This window comes from Callorhinchus milii, unplaced genomic scaffold (genome assembly GCF_018977255.1).
Source record: "Callorhinchus milii isolate IMCB2004 unplaced genomic scaffold, IMCB_Cmil_1.0 Scaffold11, whole genome shotgun sequence".
NCBI classification, from domain to species: domain Eukaryota; kingdom Metazoa; phylum Chordata; class Chondrichthyes; order Chimaeriformes; family Callorhinchidae; genus Callorhinchus; species Callorhinchus milii.
In genome coordinates, this window is record NW_024704752.1 from 15,901,605 (window position 1) to 15,923,728 (window position 22,124).

A 22,124-nucleotide genomic window follows, 5' to 3' on the forward strand; every position below is an offset into this window, starting at 1 on the left:
GTGGAAGTGTTTCAGTTCTACTTTATGGTCATATTCACATTCCCCCACCTTTCCCTCCACCACTGCCTACTCTGATCCTAACTATTTCAGTCTCGCTCACTCCTCAAATAATTATTCCACTACATTTCTACTTGGCCCAAGGGGCTGGTCCAGGAAACAGCTTGTTGGTGTATGTTGTTACCACAAATGATTTGATCTCTGTTAGCTTGTCTGAAGGTTTAAACCACGGTATAGCTGTGCTTTACTATTGATGCAGCTCTTGTTGGCACCAATTGTTGTAGGGTAGAGTAATGCTAGCAAAGCAAGCTGCTTCTCTGCAGAATCAATGTAAATGAGCCCATCTTCACGAAGGCACAAAATTAGCAGAGAACAATGGCAAGAATAAAAGCCGTGAGCTTCATTACGTTGAATGGCCACTGTTCGTCTTTGACTCTTCTTGTTTTAGCAGAGTGCTACCAACCGAGCCAGTTTGATACAAAAGTGTAAAGTCTAGTGCCTGCATATTTTGTGGACAGAATATCTCTTTACTCAAAGGCAATTACCAATTGAAGCAAGTTACCAAGCTGGATGGTTGAGATCAGAATGCTGGACCCATTCCATAATTTGTCTCTTGAAAATTATAACACCTTGTGCTGAATCGCAGGACCTTGTTAAAGAACATGTCTTGAACAGTTTTTTCACTAAGAAGGGCACTGGGTTATAAACTGATTTATTGTAGTATCTGGGCAAGAACCTGGATTTGGATTAAGTTTATTTGTAATCTCAGGGACCTGCAAAACCATTTCCACAGCTGGAAATGTAGCAGCTGCCAATAACCAACAATAAAGCCCAGATAAATTGCAAACAATTTGCATAGTTGATGCCGCTGTTAATTGTCCCTTGCCAAGAAAAAAACTTTGTATTTCTATTGGAAATACGTTTCTCACATGCACAAAGCACTGAAGTGCATATTTCTGATTTAACAGAAAAGGTCTGAACTATTATGTTTATTGCTTTTGATCAGAATAATTTATGCCTGGTAGCACATGTTCAGTTCTTTCTCTTTTGCTCTTGTGTTCTGTCAACTTCAATAGCAAGCATGAAGGTTAGCACCAGTCTTGACCAAGCTGCCAACTGTGCAAAATGTGCCTTGGAGTGACTTTTGTTTTGATAGTTTCTTCATCAACAGGGAAAAAGTACCTTGTATCTACTCAGCATCTCCCATAGATGGCCTGTGGAACCAGAAACTGAACTTTCAGGATGTAGTGCATGGCACAGTATATTTGTACAAAAACTGTTTGGGACACAGGGAACTGAGAAGCATGATTTATTTATAATACTACCAGGAAAATGATGCAACAGCAACATGACTGTACCAAACAAAGGAGCAACTAATAATAACCAGGTGAGGGAATTCAGATTCATTGAAGGGGATACTTAATAATGCATTTGGTGAAGCCATGACCTGGTGTGAAACTGATCTACTCAGACCCACAAAGTCCCAGGTGTGATGCTTGATCTGCATCTCAGATTGAATATCAATAACACCATGGGCTTAGGTAAGAAGTAAATCAGTCTTCTCTTGTCCACTGTCCTATAGGAACATACTGAAGGGGAGTTCTTCCACTCACGTAATTGACTATTACTGTGTGTGAATGTCAAATTGTTTTCCTTCAGCATGGCATCAATCTATTTTAATACAGTAGTACTTTCAGTTTTTGCTCCTCGTTAATGTTCAGGTTTTCTTGGCTCTAAATGTTCACCTTGCAGTCTTGAAAGTCACATGCGCATTAACACTTGAGTCTTGCAATCCATCTAGAGGTCTTTGCTGAAGTTTGTTTGCTTTACAATAAACCGGTAGGTGTGATATTGACTGTGAAGATTTTTGTTTAAGTAAAGCAATCCAATTGTTTTCATTTTAAGCTTTTTGAGCAAACTTCAAATGGAACGCAATCACACCCACATCAAAAGAAATCCATTCATAGTTCGGTTCAATGCAAACGTAAAACACACACACTTGAAAATCCTTTACAAGGTACTTTGCTTGCAACACATGCCAAGAATTGATACATCTTGTATGGGAACCAATGCATTATTATCTATTCAGGTTTGACTGAAGTAAACTTCAACACCAAAATAAGCGTATTAAACTCAACAACGTCCAAAATCATTATCTTGTAGTGTGCGTGTGTGTGAGCAAAATATGCGATAAGTTGATTGGAATGTTTTAGTGGTAGTGCAGAATTGCCACCTTTTAGATTCCATTATCAGTATCAACAAATGACTGGGAGATCTGTTACAATGCCAGAACACAGATATTTAAATTAAGTTTTTCGTTCGTCTCACTTCATTCACGGTTGGCATCTAATTTTGGCAAGTATAAAGTTTGGTGCTGCATAAAACACAAACTAAACCTCCCTCTTAACACTTGCTTCTTGCCCTGAATCCTAGGCCAGTTCTACCATACTGCCAGCTTCTTCCAGTTCTCAAAACGTCTGCCTTCTAACCTGCCCGAGAGAGATTGCAACTCAGCAGCATTTTGCGCTGAATTCCCATCTGTTCTGTGTGCTTCGGTAACTGTGTCAAAAACCACAACAACAACTTGCATCTATATAGTGCCCTTCACGTGGGGTAGTGAGTGTCCCAGAGCGCTGATTAAAAAGTCCCAAGATCATTTCATATAGGACCCTTTCAACCCTCTGAGATGAAAGTGTGCTTTCTCTCAAATGGTGTGGGCTTAATTCGAACTTTGGCCACATAGGTGAAAGGGCAGCATGTGGTGTTACTCCGTGTCACTCAGTCTTGTTTTAGACATGTATAAGTCGTGCTGTAACATCAACCAGACCCTTCAGTGTGCTGCAGTCTGGTTTTGTTTTAAGCTTGCAGAAGTGCCAACTTGTTGTTGTTTTCTTTACGGTGTATAAAGGATATTTTGCTATTCTGTATTGGTTGGAATTAGTATGCAGAACCTGTATGGTATACTAAATAAAAGTATTGATGTAATTCTCCATCTCCAAATTTCATCATTGGAAATTGCTTTGGGTATATTTTCAAAGATGACATTATTGAGAGTATTTGAGGAGCATTTAACTTTATCAAAATACTTGCATCTCTTAACTTGGTTAAGAGTGGTGGAGTTGTGTTCCAAACCTACACTAGACAAAATTATTTATGCACGGGAACATGTGAGTACATTCTCTGGGTGACTTCTAACATCAATGATCAACCTCTTCGTTCATTTGGAACTTAATATATACCATTTCGGATGCATTTGCATTTGAACTCAACTGATTGAGAATTGTGACGTTTTTGTGATCACTTACATTGATCAAACTGTTGCTTAAATTCTGACTGCGTTGCATACAATAAAAATAGAGAACATCCAATAGAAAGTTTCCTTTGTCGATTGCAAAACCCTTAATGTGGGCCAGCTTTTTAATTGCATCCACCTTCTCTATAGGTGCCTGACAGGTTTCTTTACCATTTCCTTTGATTCCCACAATATATGTTTAGTTTACGTGGTATTTCCTCATGTTAATCGGCTATTAAAGAAAAATGACTACCTCCGTCAGCACCAAGCAACCCATTTTAATCAGCATTAAGTCTGTGCAACTGAACTGTGGTATATTAAAGGCCAGAAGTATTGGGACTTTTATTTGGTCAGGCTCTCTTGTTTCTGGTGTGTGTGTTCTTTTAACAAAGCTCCCTTTACATTGATTTGTTGTGAATACTCGCTCATGGCAAACTAGTACGCTTTAACTGAAAGAGAAGACTTGCCCCGTATGTCCCTTGTGGCAGCTCTCTGACCTCAGGATAACCATTTGATCAGCTGTATGATTGAGCAGTCGTAATAGAAATTATGTAAGTATTTCTAGTTGTAAACAGACATTTTAGCCTGTAGTTATATTACCAACAATACTGCATGTTGGAGTTTTTCTTTGAATCTTTCCATCATGGCTTGTGTTTTGCAAAGATTAATTAATCATGTTGTGGAATGGAAATCTACCCGAATACTTCTCTGTTAGATAATGATATGTGACACAGACGTGACCCAGTGAAAGATTCAGCCAGTCAAGTAAATTACTACAGGAACTCTAGCAGTGATCAGTTAGCATTCCATCTCTTCTCATTACTGCACAGGAAGTGTAGAAGAAAAGATCTCACCTAATTCTTAATGGTGGCAATTGGTGGCTATCGCTCTTCTGCAACAATGAGTAATGACTCATTGTAAGATATGACTCTTTCCTGTTTGATACCTGACATAAAGCAGAGGTACATACTTCAGTCAAGCCCATAAGAGGAAATTACTTAAAATTGACTCGCCTCTGCTGGGAATTGACTCCATGTCATGTACACCTACAATGCTGCTTTTCCGTTCGAGCAGATAGCTAAGTGTCCCATGGGGTAAACTAACTGAAGCCCACATTTATTTTTGTAAGTCTTTGACAGCTGCAAAGATTAGCTGTGTGCAAGGCAATACATTTGAACAGTAGCCAAGTGATTAGTAGAATCTAAAATGTGCTGTAGATCAGTTCTGTGCGGAGTAAGTTTATATGACTGGGGTTCATGTGATAATCAGTAAAACACACCAGCGAACATTATTAACATTTAGCATAATTAGCATATATCTGCAGCACTGAAACATTCTGTTTTATAATCATAATCCTTGCATTTGATATCATGTCTTATCACACCGTTAAGACGTCTCAAAGCGTTTCAGAATGGATTGACTATGTTTTGTGGGTGAAACTCCGCAGCACAGCAATGTCCCACAAGCAGCCAGGGAGTAGGTGACCAAATTGGGGATTGTTGGCACCGGGAGAAACTCCCTTCTCTTTTCAAATAGTACCAAGGGATCTTTAACATCCACCTGAACAGGCAGATGGGATCTCGGTTTAACGTCTCATCCAAAGGACAGCTCCTCTAACAATGCAATATCCCCCCAACCCCAGTACTGCATTGGAGTGTCAGTTTAGACTATGTGCTTCCAAGTTCCAATGTGGGACTTGTTATCTTGTAAGATGGGAAGAGTGGGTGAGTTACAAAGCAAGACCAGGCTCAGTATGGAGTCATGACAGCACAAATTGCAGTATTTAGGAATTGAGCAGTTTTTAAGATTATCTGCTCACACAGTGGGGTCATTAGATTGGCATAAGATTAGTAAAAGGAATTGCAAATAGCAAATCCCAGATGTGACATGGTTGACCCTCAGACATTGATTTTCCAGAAGTTAAACCCAAGATTGTTCAAGTGGAGTTTCAAAGGGTTATCCTGCATTACACCTGGAACTCCCTACTTATGTAAAACTTTCTTGTAAATCAGACCCCACCATTATTGGAAATTAAGGATTCAAAAGATAGAAAATGAGATGCATTGGAGGAAATGATTTCACTCCTTTGATGATTTGGTGACGACGACTGACACCTTCATAGTGGCACTTTTTACACGGCATGATACCATGTATGTTTCAATCAATCCACATTGATTTCTTTGAATTGCATGCAAAAACATTTAATCCGAAGTAGTCCTCAAATGATCAAAGATGAACAACTTGGGCAGAAGACAAATCAAAAGCTTGTCAGTAGACCTTGAAGTAAACGAATGGTCCTTTGGGTTTTGCCTTTGTATGTTTCAATGAACCTCTTATTGGCCATGTCATGTAGGCTGTTGAAGGGATCCATTGGAGGAGGGAACACACTCACTGTTACCTGATCCAATAGTGGAATCAATCTATTTGTTGTGAATGTGACACTTCAAGAGCCAGTTCAGGCTTAACCTAACCTGAAATCAATACCATCTGATGGTCTGCAATGGCACAGACGCTTCAGTAGAAATTTATTTTGCATTCCTCTTCAGAATACAACATATTCACTCGGGCCTTTTTGGAAAATTTCAAATTCTGGTCTTAATTTTTTTAAATCCTCAGAGTATACCATCATAGAACTGGGTTTCTGGAACCTAACCTTAATCCAGTTTCTTCAGTTAGTTATGGAGAACCAGTGGGAATGACTTCAGGTAGTTTTAACTCCAATTTATGTCAGCGGTGGATTCAAACAATAAAATAGTTACATTTTTACAATGACAACTAAGCATTCAGTTGGCAACTAAATTGATAGAGAATCTAATTGAATAGTTGGTCCAGGAAATTGAAAACAATATTGAGGGAAATGCTGACGTATTTTCAAGCTAACAGTGAAAGTTCCCTCTGTCTCTGATCCATCCTGTGTCTGACCTGAGATCAAGCTAATTAATATGTGATGATCCAAGGTTGTCCAATGGCTGTTTGTGAAGCACTGTGTAGTGTGAAGTTCAGCAATAGGGACTCGGAAACTCTTGGATTTGTTATCCTTATAAGTAATGTCCAGTGACCTTTCCTGAAAAAGCACTTGGATAGATAGTTATTCCTGGCTATTTTGGGCTCAGGCATGTTGTCCCATTATCAAATTACCTGTTATTCATGTATGAATAATGCGAGGAACACTGAGTGGAACAATACCTCAATGTTCAACAGAACAGAAGAAGAAAGCCACCTAATATGTAAATCAGAAAGATAGCTTAACGTTGTATGTGTAATTGTGATTGTGCTCTGATAACTGTTCACAGCGAGAATGTTAGCCTATCTTTCAGATACTGACCGATCTGCTGTTCATTTCCTTCATTTTCTGTTTTCATTTTACTGTTCATTGTCACATGAAATTGTACAGTCGAAGTTGATCATTTAGCAAAAGCTTGACTCTCATTTAAAAATGAACATTTGTCTGATTTCAGGCACTGATAAGGGTAAGAAAAATTGCAGTCTGTAGCCCAATGGTATTTGTACAGAATCTTTTACTGAAGCTGCCCTTTTTTTTACACACTAAGTTCACAGAAGGTTTCTCTTAACTTCAATGGAAGTTTTGAATAGATCTTTTCTAACCCAGAGGTTTGGATTGGCAGAGGTATCTGAATATTACATAATGCGATTTTTATGGATTCCTAATTGAATCGGGGCTTAATCCTTTCTCTGGTGCTTAATTTTGAATATCTATTTTTATCTGCATGAGACTAAATTCTTTGCAGGGAGTTGGTTTAGATTGAGCCCAGAAGACCTGCAAGTTTCACCATTTTTAGTGTGTTAAATTCACACCCAACTTCCATGTAATTACAACTGCTCAGGCAAAGCAAGAGATTCATTACATGGTGAAATATGTATCCATGATGTCTTATATTACTTGGATTGGGCCTGCCAAGCTTTAATGGGAGTCAATGTCTCCCACGTGTATATTCTTGCATGCTTCATTTCTATGATAAAAAGCAAGGAGTACAGATCCACCTGTTGCAGACAATCTCAACCTTGTGCTTGGTTCTGAACAGAATGTAACTGGTAGTGTGCAAGCCGTGGTAATAATCGTACTGTATGTCTCATGGTTTTGACTTCAGTTCTCCCTGGAGATGCTAGAATTATGATTAAGAATGTTATAATACCATGTAGTGGATATAGATTTGCCTGTAATTAACTGTAGATCCTCAATAAACCTGCAGTAATAATGTTGTAATCATTTATCCCCTGAAATTAAGGCCCTCATCACTCATCAACTCTATTCACTGAACGATGGTGCTGACAGTCACCCACTCCTCCACCCCCCACCCCAGCACAAAAAATGGACCAAACTGAACCAAGTTGCAGGTGGAAGAATTATAATAATAATAATAATAATAATAATAATCCTTGCATTTGATATAGCGCTTTTCACGTCGAGAGGACGTCCCAAAGCGCTTCACAGAACACACTGTAAAGTGAATTGACTGTATATTTGTGGGCGAACGCGGCAGCCAATTGCGCACAGCAATGTCCCACAAACAGTCGTAGATTGAAAATGACCAATTATTATTGTTTTGTTTTGGAGGGATTATTATTAGGCTCTGTGTGGAGTAAGGAAACTTGCCCAAGGTTTCGCCCTCTGCCTGGAATTGAACTCGGGTCTCTCGCTTGCTAAGCGAGTGCTCTAACCACTGAGCTACAGGACTCCACATTAAAATTATAACTAATTTTAACAGTATTTCCGATACTAGAGAACAGACTGTTCAAACATGGGGTTGCGGGCGATCCTGTCCATGTATGAATAGCCTGCTGCTGTTTCTAAACTTTGAATGATTCTACATTGGGGTCTAAATCAAACCGTTCGCAGTACTTTATTAACAAAATTCTTTAATAAGGAACCCAGGCCAATACAAATTGGGACTCCTTTCAGTAACAGTCAGTGCATCTTGCTGACTTGAAGGAACTCCGCTCCCACGCAATCCAGTTCAGGAGCAGAGTTCCCACGGGTCCATGGAGAATCCTTGAATCCTGATTTTTCCTTTTTTTTAAAAAAAGAAAGAATACTGAAAGTTAGACCCTGTATAATCAAACACCCACCCTCTGCTTGTGATTGTCCAATGACGATTTTTTTTATCGTGCCATTGGAACCTATTTTCAAATGCAAGAATTATTATTTTCATGGCTAGCTACCTACACTGAAATTGTGTGAGGGATGATGCATTAAAAAGCAAGTCACTGCATAATGATTTTCTTGTGTCCGCAGTGTAAGGATCGTTAGTAATGAAAATGACCCAGAATAATTTCTTACTATCACACTCTCTGATACCGTGTAACCTCTGAAATTACATGCATTATTTATGACTCCTTTATTAATAAAATATACAAACTGCCTCTCGATAGCACATTCATCAATCCAGTTTTGCATAGATCCCAAAGGGAATATAATAGAGAAGGGTTCTTGATTTGCCACCACTATTAAATTAACTTTGCTCAATTTTGTTACTTAGCAAATAAGAGTGTCAAATGTTTGCATAAGATATTATTTCTCTTTCATCAATCATAATAATGCAATTATCATGATTCATATTAGAAAGCCTCCATAAAGACCAACTTGCATCTGCAGACTGTACAATGTTTCATTGTGGAGAATTGCTGTCATTGCTAGCATTATAGTATTAGAAAGTGTGCAAGCACTTGCTGGTAATACTATTGATATCTCAGGGTTGGAAGTTAGATGGTGCGGTAGGATAGAACCATTATTTTCACCTCGGTTTCCTAGTCTTGAATCGAGCAAAGACAGATGAGATTAAAGTCTCCTGTTTGGTTCTAAGGGTTTTACATAAAATGTGTGTGAGCAGTTTCTACTCGCTTTTGAATGATTGCTACACAGCAAACAATGCTCATAATTTGCCATTGAATCATGGGTCTCATTCAGAGAAGCCACATTAATTGTTGATGATGATGATATTGACACAGGTCTAACTGGGCTGTTTTTTTCTGAAGGGAACATTCAATAAGCTTTTGACCCAATTCCATTGTATTTTTCCCATTCCTATTGGATACGACCTCACAACATTCTGGATGTCATTCTCAGATAGGAAGCTACTTAGTAAAACTTTGAGAATGTCTGAACAAATCTCTCTCTATTTGTATACGCTTCTTTGTGAGAAACACTAGCCACTTGCTGGGAAGTTTCCTTTATGTTGGCTAAATGAAAGCTCACCTGGTGAGGAATCAAGGTAATGAACCTCTAACCCAGCATTCTATTGGTGCAGTAAACTTTCACTCCAGTGGATTAAAAGGGAGTATTTCCTTTCCAATCTTTCAGCTTGTAAATAGCAATTGGTACCTACTTCTAAAGCATCTTATTCATTAGAATTGAAAAGCTGTATCTCCTGCTAATGTTACCAACCTCTTCACTGTTTTTTTTAAAAAATAAATGACTTCAACTATTTAAAATGTAATTGTATTTGTGGCAATTGAGATCTGAACACAGTAAGATGTATATAAATACTTATTGACTGAATGTCAACGCAATCTCTCAACTCTGCTTTAGTTACTAGTAATCATTAATAAGAACTGGAAAGCATTTGCTAAGGAGTATTTATTACCTCTCAGTGAATGTAAATCAATGATTCTATAGCACTACACTCTGGCACGGTTTCAGGATATTTTTCACAAAGGGTGGCGGAAGCAAATTGCAGCTTGAATAACATGTAAAAATGATCAGTTGGCCTTGGCTTCAGATACGGGATTGTGGATTGATTTGGGATTCCAATATATTCAAGTGTTATAGAGCTAAACCTGCTTTGTTATCCACAAATGCCCACCTTCTACCTCAAACAAAACATCAACACTTCTAAATGCAGTACAAATCAGCATTTTCTACACATTTCATAGCATTTACATAATATGTAGATAATGTGAACAATTTGGATGGTTCTATTAGGAAACCTCAATTTTAGAAGAATATCTTACTGACTTTCATAGTTTTTTCCCCACCTAAACAGATGGACAAGACCTTAGTTTACTGCAGTTTATCGTATTGGAGTGTCAGCCTATATCGAGAAATCAGTCTCGATCTTAAACCCACAACCTATTCATAAGATAATCATAAGTAAGCAATAATAGTACACACGCAACATGTAAAAATATAATGGTGACTGAGGTGACAATTTGAATGTTTAATAAATTGGTTTAACTCATAATTCTTCATTCTCCTGTAGCAAATCCCTGAATGTCCTGACCAGGACTTCCTACCGCATATTAATGGCAAAAACTTATGTTGAACCATCTCGGAGCACTTCACAAGCAACTACTATTGAGGGTTTGTTGCAGGCAAATGCAGCAGTCATTTGTCCCAGCAAGTTCCCACAAACAGCCCACAAAGGGAACGGCCAATTAATCTGGAAGATTGTTGACCAGGAGAATCTAAGCTTATGCGAAAATAGTAGAATAATAACTAATTAAAACTGGTCTACTTCAGAACTGTTGTGACTGCCTGTTGTGCTTTCAGCTCATAATCCTTTGAATTATAATTTAAGTCTTTTAAAATGAACAAAGAATCTCCAACTGCTCTGGTATGGGAGCTCTGAACATGCCACAAACCATGTTGCATGGATACATGTTCAACATGTGTATACAACGTTAATGTCAGAGCAACCCAAATGGGAAAACATCTGCAAAGCATTACTGTTCATTACAGTTTATGAACCTTTGGCCAATTATGTTATGAACCACTAATTAAATATAGTTTAATGGCATTCCCAACAGTTGTGCATGTTGACACAACACCAGCAGAGTTTTATATTAGTCCGTTGAAAACAGCTTTTAGAAGACCCTGAAGCCTTTGACTTCAATAAATGTACTGGATATTACAAGGTGTGAATAGGCAAAGGATGGGATGAACTTATTTTGTGCCTGGCACTGCTGGTTTACATCTGATGCAGCAGATTTATATACACTAGAAAACACTGAGCTGAAATGGGTCACCTATCATTCCAGAATATAATGTGATTTGATGGAGATTACTGTGTGTCAGAACCAGGCAAACTCGTAGCTAGAATGCTCCATTCACAGCATCCTTTCAAGCAGTGGTTGCTTTTGATATTTCTATGATCCATATGTTTATGTATATAATAATCCTTGCATTTTATATGGAGCCTTAAGTCTGACTGCTTCACAGGATTTTACTATGAAGAATAGTTACTCTGTAGTGAACTTCATAGTAAACACAGCAGCCAATTTGCCCACAGCAATGTCCCACAAACAGCAATGAAGTGAATGACCCAATTTTATATGGGAGATTGTTGGCCAGGGCACCAGTTCTATTTCTAACTCAAAAATAAGGGAGATATGCAGTTCATAAAAACTTGAGCAAAGCTCAAAGGAAATTGAAATCAAATCTCTTTAAATTAACTGAAAGTCATAGTTTTTGTTTCTTTAGCGAGGGATGTGGTTTGATATAGCAAAGACGACACTTTCTATCTTTTTATGTTCCTCCCTTACAGAAATTGTTGAAAAATTATGGGTTCAATTACTTGCGTTAACAGCTACTAAGAGCCAGAAATAAAATTAGTGATGATCTCAACTGTCAATAGAAAGCAATCAGAAAGAGAACTGTAGAAACAGATGTGGTTTTAGCTGGAGCAAACAAATCTCTGCCTTTCGTTCATCAATGCCTTGTGATAGTTGACACACCCAAGCTAAGCCATTATGGAAAAGGGGTTTGGTGAGGATAGTTTCTCCCGATGCCCTGGTCAACAATCCCCCAAATAAAAATGGTCATTTATGTCCTGGCTATTTGTGGAATGTTGGGACAGTACCTTGGGATGCCCTCTTGATGTGAAAGGCTTTATTACTAATGTAATTTGGTATTTTGTATTGTATTGTAACGGTTTGTCTCTTTGACCGTGCCTTCAGCTCCCCTCTCGACTCTCTTCCTTCTCCTCGCTCCCTCCCTTCCCTCCCCTCACCCTGACCATTTCCCCCCTCCTCTCTCCCTCCCTTCCCTCCCCTCACCCTGACCATTTCCCCCCTGCTCGGGTCATGACCCAACTGTGCAGCGCCTTGGGACGTCCTCCTGACGTGAAAGGCGCTCTATAAATGGAATCTTGTTGTTGTTGTTGTTGTTGTTGTCGACAAAATGCAGTCACTACACTTTACAGTCAATCCTGTGAAGTTGCAGTATGGGTGTCAGACCTACATTTAAAGCAAAGTTGCAGGTAACTCCTTGAGAATCTGTTACGAGGCAATCGCCACACTGTCAGTATGATGGAAAACGTGTAAGCGAAGTTACTAGTAGCTACTAGTTTTAAACAAATAACTCATTGTAGTTTATCTCAGTAACTGATCAGTGTGGAATTGCCTTCTGTGTAAATAGCAGCATTCTCTTTGATCAGTATCGAACATGATGTCTGATTGATTTTCCTCCCTGTGCACTCCCCTGATGTCTGCAGTTGACAGATCATATCTTGTAAAGTCATTTGCTGAGATTGGGATCTGTGGAGTCACTTTCATCTTTGCAGCCTCCATCACCTTCATGCACTAAACCAAATTACTCCCTTATTCTGGTGGCCCTATCATAGTTTAACAATAATCACCAGGGATTAAATGATGGCAAAGAAATGGCAAACCAGACTTTATACACAAACTTCTTTTGAGATTGGCTGTTTCTGCTAGTTGTTTTCTTCCATGTGATTTTTTTCTAGTGGAAATGATAACGTGTGTCTGTTGATGTGGTAAAAAGTGGCAAATATTTTAACGAGTAGAGAATCATCATCACTTCCAAAGAGATTTTGGACAGGAACAGTCTGCTCAAAAGACTCTGTTGCACTGCCATGTCAGGAAACTTACAATTCTAAATATACAAAGCAGTGAGTGTTGTTTGAGTTGGGCAGAGTTGAACGGAATTGTGCTAAATTCCAGGAGAATCTTAAATTTAATTAATCTGAACAATATGCGAAAGACTATTCGATAGTGGGTTGGATCAAAGCTGATCTGAATCCTGGCTCATTTGATTCAACAGGTTACGAGGAACAGTGGTTGAGGCCAGGTCATGGAAAGATGCCAGGTTAAATACTCTGGGAAAATTAGATCAATGAAGAAGAGTCATTGGATAAGGGCAATGGAAGTCTCTAGGACCTTCATGATGAACGGAATGCTAAGTGAAAAAACAACGCAAGTAGTTTGAGTTTTATTTGAGTGGCTTAATATTTAATTTCCTCTGCAGTTCCAGGGCACAGGTATACTTCTCTCCTGTGGCACGGACCAGAAAGATGGGAAATTTAGTGCTCCCAGATCCTGACCTGGCTTTACTTCCAATATAAGCGTCCCTTGATGTTCTCTTGTAAAGCTTTGTTCACTCCAACAATGAAAATGCACTGAGGAAACTGTAGATTTCTGTGATGATATTGTGCTAAATAGTAAAGAAATTCAATCTATTAAATCTGTCCCAGAAAAGCTTTTAGCATAATTTGAGTGGCACATGCAACTCGTATTCGATTCTAGCAACACAAAGCAGCGATATTTGAGCTGGACAGAGTTGAACGGAATTGTGCTAAAACTCAAGGGAATCTCAAATTTAATTAATCTGGCTTCTTGCGCTACTTCCTTCATGTGCCAAGTCCAGCCGTGTTTTTCCCCTCAACACACTGATTCCCATAGAAAGGGGAACATCGTTAACCTCTGTGATTGTGATGCTTATCCTCTTTATATAGTCCATTTTCGTTTGTATCCTACGATGCTTTGTTCTTGGGCCACTTCAGTACCCACTGTTTGTTGACAGTGGGCAAACTCCAAGCTCACAGCAAATGCACATTTCAAAGATAGCAATGCACATGTAAAGGTCAACCAAACAGATGAGTGAGTTCTCACAGGTTGCCATTTTACAGGATGAGTAATCTGATGAATCTTGCATTGCAAATGCTTACAAGAATCTCCAGAATGTGATGAGTTGATGCATTGAGCAGCATGACACGTAAAGCGAAGCTCCTTATTAATATTTTGCACAGGAAGTGGCCGGGATATTGACAGAAGGACGATGGGGCTTTTTATGTCAGGAGGACGTGTCACAGCACATCATAGGATTTACTGTAAAGTGCAGTGATTGTGTATTTTGTATGCAAACTATGATTAAAGTGAATGACCATTTTCACCTGGACATTTGTGAGCCAGGGCAAACTCCCTTCTCTTTTGAATAGTTTGTAATTTTTGGAGTAATAATTCGCAATTCGTAGATGGCTTTTGGTAGACTTGAATGGTGATTTTTGAAGTTGCCATCAACACACTCAGGGATTCATTCAAAAGGTTTACACTGAATCAGCAGCTCCAGTGAGTCTGAACTTTTAGCAGTAAACAGGCAGTCTAAACAAAGAGTCTAAACAACAATGGCTCTCAGCATTTCATCACTTTTCACACCTCGGCTGAAAGGGTGGATTACATAAAGGAATGAGATCCGGACAAAGAAAAAGGGCATTTGTTACATTTCCTCTTGTTTGTAGACAATCATTTCAGGAACTCTGTTTAGTCTTTGACACTGAACTTTATAATTACTTAAAGTAGCTTATTAACAGCAAATCCTGTTTTTTTCCCCCTAATTGGAAAGGAAGTAACAGTAGCTGTGATGTCCTGTGTCACATTCACACAGGAGTGTTAAGATTGTCGGCCTTTCTTTTTTTGCCTTTTCTGCGGACATAGGGTTTTGCTTGTAAGTCTCCCATTGCAGGCAGGAGTCCTACAGTTCGGTCAGTGTCTGATCCCGTAAAACTGATGCTCTCTTATTTTAAAGGCTTTTAGGATTTTTGCTTTGCAAGCCGAAATAAAAGCAGGCAGAGATCTGCAATCACCCCATGCTACCATTGTGCTGACAATCTGGCACAGCATGAGGACTCTTGGATACTTATGGCACTCAATTGGAGATCCTAACATGAGAAAGGGATTGCTATCTACAGGTCTAGCTCCTCCGTTCAGTTGCACACTGGGGAATTTCCACACTGTGCTATTCTGTCTCCAAAACAAACAGGATCACAGCAGTACCCTCAAAGTCCAGCATAAATTCTCTTCAATGGTTAAGTTACACGCCCACTGCCACTGTAGACGTTTCGCCTCCCTATACAGTACGGGAAGGATAAAACTAGTCAGGGTTCCCACTTGCTATAGCTGTCCAGTGACCTGTGCTTGAAAGCGCACGTATGCAGATGTTAAATGAGTACAGGATTGGACTTAACAGCGATATCCTGGATACATCATCCGTTTACACTCATTGAGGGCTACGATGCATTGATTACTACAAATGTTGATTTTTTCACTGTATTCTTATAGTGGGATTCCCTTTAAAAAGACAATAGTTTTTTTTAATTTTGGTGTTCCTCACAAGTTAGGTCCCACTATCTTAACTTGCAAATGAAGAATAGTCACTTCAGAGAGCAAGGGAGTGACCAGCTCCATGGTTAATATTCTAGCGTGAGTCAGCACCTTAAGGGCACAAATGAAACAAAAAAGAACAGAATATTTCACCAGATTAAACTCCTTGAATTTCTAAGTGCTTTTTCATTCATTGAAGATCTGGGTGGCATTTAGGAATCCAATTCCAGCATATGTTACACACATTCAGATTACACATTAACAGAAAAATAGCCCACATAAAAAGAAAGAACTTGCAATTTGCATTTTTATGGTATTTTTAGAGCACCTCCCATCAAAATCTCAAAAGTGTAGTGACCTGTCTGTTATAGGCAAAGATCACAGAGTACAATTGATAGCTTTGCTTTTAGACATGATGAGGTTAAATTTATAGATGTGGCTGGTCAACAGATCTTCAAGGGGCAAACTAGTCACAAGTGGCAGAGACTTTAATTGCAACTTCAGTGTTTTGAGTCTGGGGCAAAAAAGCTAAACAAAAGTTGGTCCTTTCATCCCTACAAATTGAATCCCGTTCTATAATAATAATAATAATCTTTGCATTTGATCTAGCGCTTTATCACATCATCGAGACTATTAAACAATAAGCTGGTAAACACACTGATTGAACCCTTTTTATACCAGGTGCCCTATCTACCACAAAAGCAAATTTGACCTCCTCCTTGTGTATCTTTCTGTCTGGACACGGGTTCGGCAGCTGTGAGCCACGACACTGGTATCCTTGTATTTTATTTGCAAAATTGTGTTTAAGAAATATGCTGCAGTCTGTGGTGGTGTACCCAGTGAGAGACCCTCCAGGGATGAGTGTAAATACCATAGATAAAATGTGAAATAAAAAGAGCAGACGGGTATTAAGGCATACAGCACCAGTTTCTAAAACCTGAAATATTCTGTTGAGATATACCACAAGTCAAAACTGAAAGGAGACTATCTCAGTAACAAGGTAGAGTGTATTTTCAAGATGTAAAAGATACTTTACTAAATTAATCCAGGTACGTAATTATAGAAATTGAAAGTTTTCATGATTTGGGAAGAAATTAGTTGTTCCTTGGCCTGCAATCAGTTCAATGGTATAAAGAGACCTCTGGTATGCGCACTGAGGGTCACTGATTGACTTCTTAAGGGAAAAGGAAATGGTATTTAAGATGAAAAATCTAAACATACAGCAGATTTATTCATAAAATCATTTTCAGATGGAATTAAAACATTTTGGAGCTGTGGTAGGGGCCTCATTTCAAATCCTACCCATCCCAGGCCAGTGTTCTATAGTTACACACATTCTCTTTACTACAGTATTACATGAGGCAAAGAAGCAATAAATGTGAATACGAAGGTAATTTTCGAAATACCGTATCTAATTTTTAAGAAGGAACACATGAAAAATATTCCTAATGATTCCAAGATGTTGATCATTGCAATCTGTGATCCAACATTTACTTGACTGTGAATGACAGTTTTGTAGACTTTTTTCCACTTTAAATATGGTATCCAATGTTTAAATATAGTTTTTATTGTCCAAACGAAATGCGTTCAAAATAAAATCAAACGGGATCAGTAGCATCTCGTTGACAGCTGGATGATGTTCTGATGAGACTCTGGCATATTTGAAATCTCAGCTCCTTGTGGTTGCTTCCCTGTCCCGTCAAAACAAAACACGTTCAGAGCAGTTTCGCGGTTTGAACGTGAGTAATTCCGTTTCATTTACGTTGATGGAAGAGTGGGTCAACACTCCAGTGAAACTTCATCTGAAAAAACAGCTCCATCTGAAAAAACAGCATGCATGAGAACAGCCCTGAGTGCTTTTACCGTAACCATCCATGAATTCATGTATTCATGAAATAAAGTGTTCTTGCTAAACCGGCACTAATATCTAAAGTACTTTTGATAATTACATTCATTCGAGTAGATCTTAAAACCTTTTTCTGATTTTTTTAACAACTATTAGAAAGAACTGATGTTTGCCAACCTGTTGATATTTGTGTTGGGAGTTCTATATCGCTGAATTAAGCAAATGATTCTTTACATTAATAGTCTTCAATCCTAAGCACGGAGGTTGGAAAAGTTCTGAGTGGTCATGAGAAACTCTTTTCCCATAGGGAAGGGAGGAAATGTGTGGACTCGATCTGAGTTGATTGCAAACACAGAGACATAAGCAATCCAATGGAACTACCCACATCTCCTCATCTGGCTGAAGAAGAAACTTTTACAGTAGTTCAAGACCTTTTGCCCATTTGATCTCCTCCTTCCAGAACACCAACCCTGCTGTCTTGCCATCACAGAAGCAAGCTGCTGTTTAAATGAATGTACCTGCATGACTGAGACTGCTAAAATACTGATTTAAAAATAGAAAACTTTTAGGAGAGATGAAGCTTTATTCGACATATAACTGTAGAGAACAGCATGTCAGTTAACCGGCTATCATACCGGATCTGTATGCAGCACAATCAGATAAATTGCAATGAAAAGGTTATCATTTTCAACCTGAGCATCTCTGCTGATTGATGATCTCAATGTCATCATTGTTGATGTAGCAAAACACATAATCCTTTTCAACAGGATTTTAATGAGTGAAATATGTTTTCGAGAAGTCTCGATAACGAAGTTTTATTTTCTGCAAGCTTTGCGATTTAATGCTCCAAAGAATTTTGTAAACTCTTTTAGATGCAGAAACAGCTGGTGACTATTTAATACTTTTTTTAGTATAAGATTAGTAACTTTATAGACTTATGACTAGTTCATTGTTACTAACATTTCAAAGAATGAATTTGAAAAGATTTAGCATAACTAATTTTTCTTTTTTTTTGCTTCAATTTCCAAAAAAGACTTGATGGTTTTGTTCGGTGCCTCAGTCACAACCTCCATTAACTACCTCTTACTCCATTCGACAGAATCCGCCAGGTTTTATGAAATCTTAAAAATAATCATTCACGGGTGCATGCATAACTGTAGTGTTCAGTCAGTCGCATAAAAAGCCGTAACACATGAAAAGGCACGCTGCTTGTTAGGCAAAATTTTAAATTGTTTGAGTCCTCTTAAGCAATCATTCAGCATTTCCACCTTCTGAAGGCACACTTGACAAGAGAGGTTCATGCTTTCTCCCCAGAGGGGTCTTGTAATCATTTTGTCAATCTGGAGGTCAATGCCCTTGAGTAGTATCCTAAAATTATCATTTTGTTTTGTCACCCACATATGGAAACTCGTCATCATGCTCAACAGTGTCCAAACCAGAAGGAGAGTTCCACAAAATTTCATGCTACCGACAAATGCAATTTACCCTTGCCTAGAACAGTGTGTGTACTCCTTCCGCAGAGGTACGCACCATGTTCAGTACATTTTGCACAGACATGGGCAGACATGGGCACCGCATTGGGACACTGCTAGAGTTGAACCAACTAAAGCTGGCTGCTCTCTGGCATCAACAGTGCCTTGGAGTACTGTGGACCCACTTGGCTCAGGAACTGAACTACTGAGACTGCCACATATGTTATTTTTATGATTAAAATATAACCAAACTCAGACCTACTGTTAAAATAGTAGTGTTCATTTCAAAACTCGAACCATTTAAAAAAAATCTAACATTGTTTTATTGAGTTCACTTTTCATCTTCAAAAAATATTGAACAGTGACAGAATGCAAACCGTATTCCCTAGAGACTTAGTTCAAGTAAAGTCAACATGTGTGCCATTAAGGTTATAAATTTTGGTCTGTTGTTTGTAACTATTGAAGAGATCGGGTGTATTAAGTCAAGTGAAGTCCTTCAATGTGGCTTGATATCAACTGTCGGCTCAGTGAGTGTGAATCTGTATGTCTATCCTGAAATGTTGATCTTGTGCTTTCATTTAGTTCCAAATGAAAGGAATATTATTATTGTTATTATTGTTGTAAAGAGAATATTTACCTGGCACTATTAGGGTAAACACTGTGTTAGCACACGGATAAAATAGAACAATTACTTTAAAATAATTGGAGCATTTATTATGTGAACGGACACAAAAACTTTTTCACTAAAGCAAATTCTAGGCGATCTCATAAAGATCCAAACTGATTCAATGAATAATTTAATTTTACTTTGCTAAATAGGAATTGATCTTCTATCAGTAGTTCACTACATAATAAAATGAAAGTAAACTTCATCCTGCTTACATCGCTGCCCATCAATCACTGTCTAGAAACATGAACAGGAGTGAGGAACAAACATGAACACGATGGAACAGGAGTGAGGAACAAAAAGGTGAAAGGTAGGGATCAGCTGTAATGTAATATTTGAGTTTAAGATCATTCTATGTCTCTGGATTATTTTCAAAGTAAGTCAAAAAATAAATTATTTCAGGTTTCTCTTTTGCTCTAGTTTAGATTGGACTGTAAGTTACATCTGGATGAATTGCACCTGGATAAGATTATAGACCAATATCTGAGTGAGCAACACAGAGACAGGTTTTAACCAAAACATTTCTGTGATTGAAATCAGATCATCTTATTAAATTAGCCCAACAAAGTTTTTTTTTAATCATTTCTTGTCACTTCTCCTGTTGCTGAAGTTGACGCGGTATACAATGATGAGAATGTTGGTCTGTTTGGTAGCAAATGAATGTGATGCTGTAGCAATCATTTAAAGTCCATGTTAGAAGCAGGTACGTTATTGATTTTAAATTGTAAAAAATGTTGTAGCTTTATAATAATAATAAAATAATAATAATCCTTGCATTTGACATAGCGCTTTTTCACGTCTTATAGAATATGCTGTAAAGTGAATTGACTGTATATTTGTGGGCGAAATGTGGCAGCCAATTGTGCACAGCAGTGTCCCACAAACAGTTGTTGATTGAAGTGACCAATTTTTTTTTGAAGGCTTATTATCAGGCGTGTGGAGTAAGGAAACTTGCCCAAGGTTTTGCCCTGCCGGGAACCGAACCCAGGTCTCTTGCTTGTGAGGTGAGTGCTCTAACCACTGAGCTACAGGACTCCTAAATGATACAATCCTGCTTACTCCTTTATTTAGCATCATTCCATTTTTTTGCAATTCAGCAAAAGTAGAGCATTCACGACACAGTGACTGTTTTGTAAGTTGAAGAGGAAGCAACGCTGGTTTTGGCTTTGATAGCTTTTTTGGTTAATTGTGGAAATGTCTTGCCTATAAATTAGACTTCAGTTATTGTCGTGTCCTGCCATCGCATAGACAAATGAAAAAAGGCACTTAAGAATCTTTATAGTATGATAAAATCGCCCCAGTAATATATTTGGATTTATTAATTGAGATAAATGCAAAGAAGACAACATTTGGGATTATGTATATGCTGCATGACTCTGAATAATCAGTGCACCTTGTATTAGTGATGAATATATACTGCTTTTTATGTTATTACTAAATTGAAGTTTGACAGTTTTATGAGCAAACATCTAGGTCTGTGGTAAAATGCAGTTTGTAACAATGCCAAACTTGCTCCAATCCTGAGTCATTCATTACACTGACTATTTATTACACTTGTGCTTCAGCAATGAAAATGTCATATTAAAAGAATGGTTCACAATCCCCTAAGGCTTTTTGCTGACAATCACAAGTAGTTTTAGGAGATAATTAAAATATTTTAAGGTACAAGGCTTACATTTTTAAAAAAAAGATTGACTGAAACGATCAAACTATGAGTAACACGTTTCCTTCATGTCGCTGGTGTCTCGATTTAGATTCCAGCTGCTGGTGTTTTGAAGCTATGCACCGCACATTGTGATAAATGCTATCACTAGGTGGATCATCTCACTGCAGGGAATGACTGACACTCTATCCATCTTATCCTATGCACTGGGACGCTGCTAATGGAAGGTGTGTAGCTCTTGTAGCCATTTACAAAGCCAGATTGCATTGCTTGGATCGGGATGGTCCACAGTGAATGAGCTCACGAAGCAATTTCATTGCGTTGCCCTTTCCTTCAGTGCATTAACTAGTATCAAATTACCATCCAACGCATGGAAGTAGAAAGTGACAGGATATTTTCACCACACCAGCTTAACTGAAGTTTCTTTTCAATTTATTTTGTTGGCCGACCAAAAAGATTGGGCACCACTGTGCTAGAGTGTGTAAGAATAGTTTGACCACAATCACGTACAAATGGTTAACTGCAAAGTTCAAAATGAATTAGCACATATGGGGCTAAATGTAATAAAGTGCTACAGGTTTTACCAATCCATAATGACTTCTCTCGTACCAGTAGACGGCTGTCCAGATCCATGAAGGCTGTGGCATGCTGTTAATTGTAACTGAGACGCTGGGTCATTCCGAAACTCTGAGTTTTCCTGGATATTTGATTCTTTGTGGATTTCCTGCTCCTGTTGGGCTGCTATTTCTTCACGGGCCATTGGTTCTCACATCAAATTTCTACATCTGATATTCAGGAATACAGTACTCCGAAACGCCAGATTCATCAGTAAC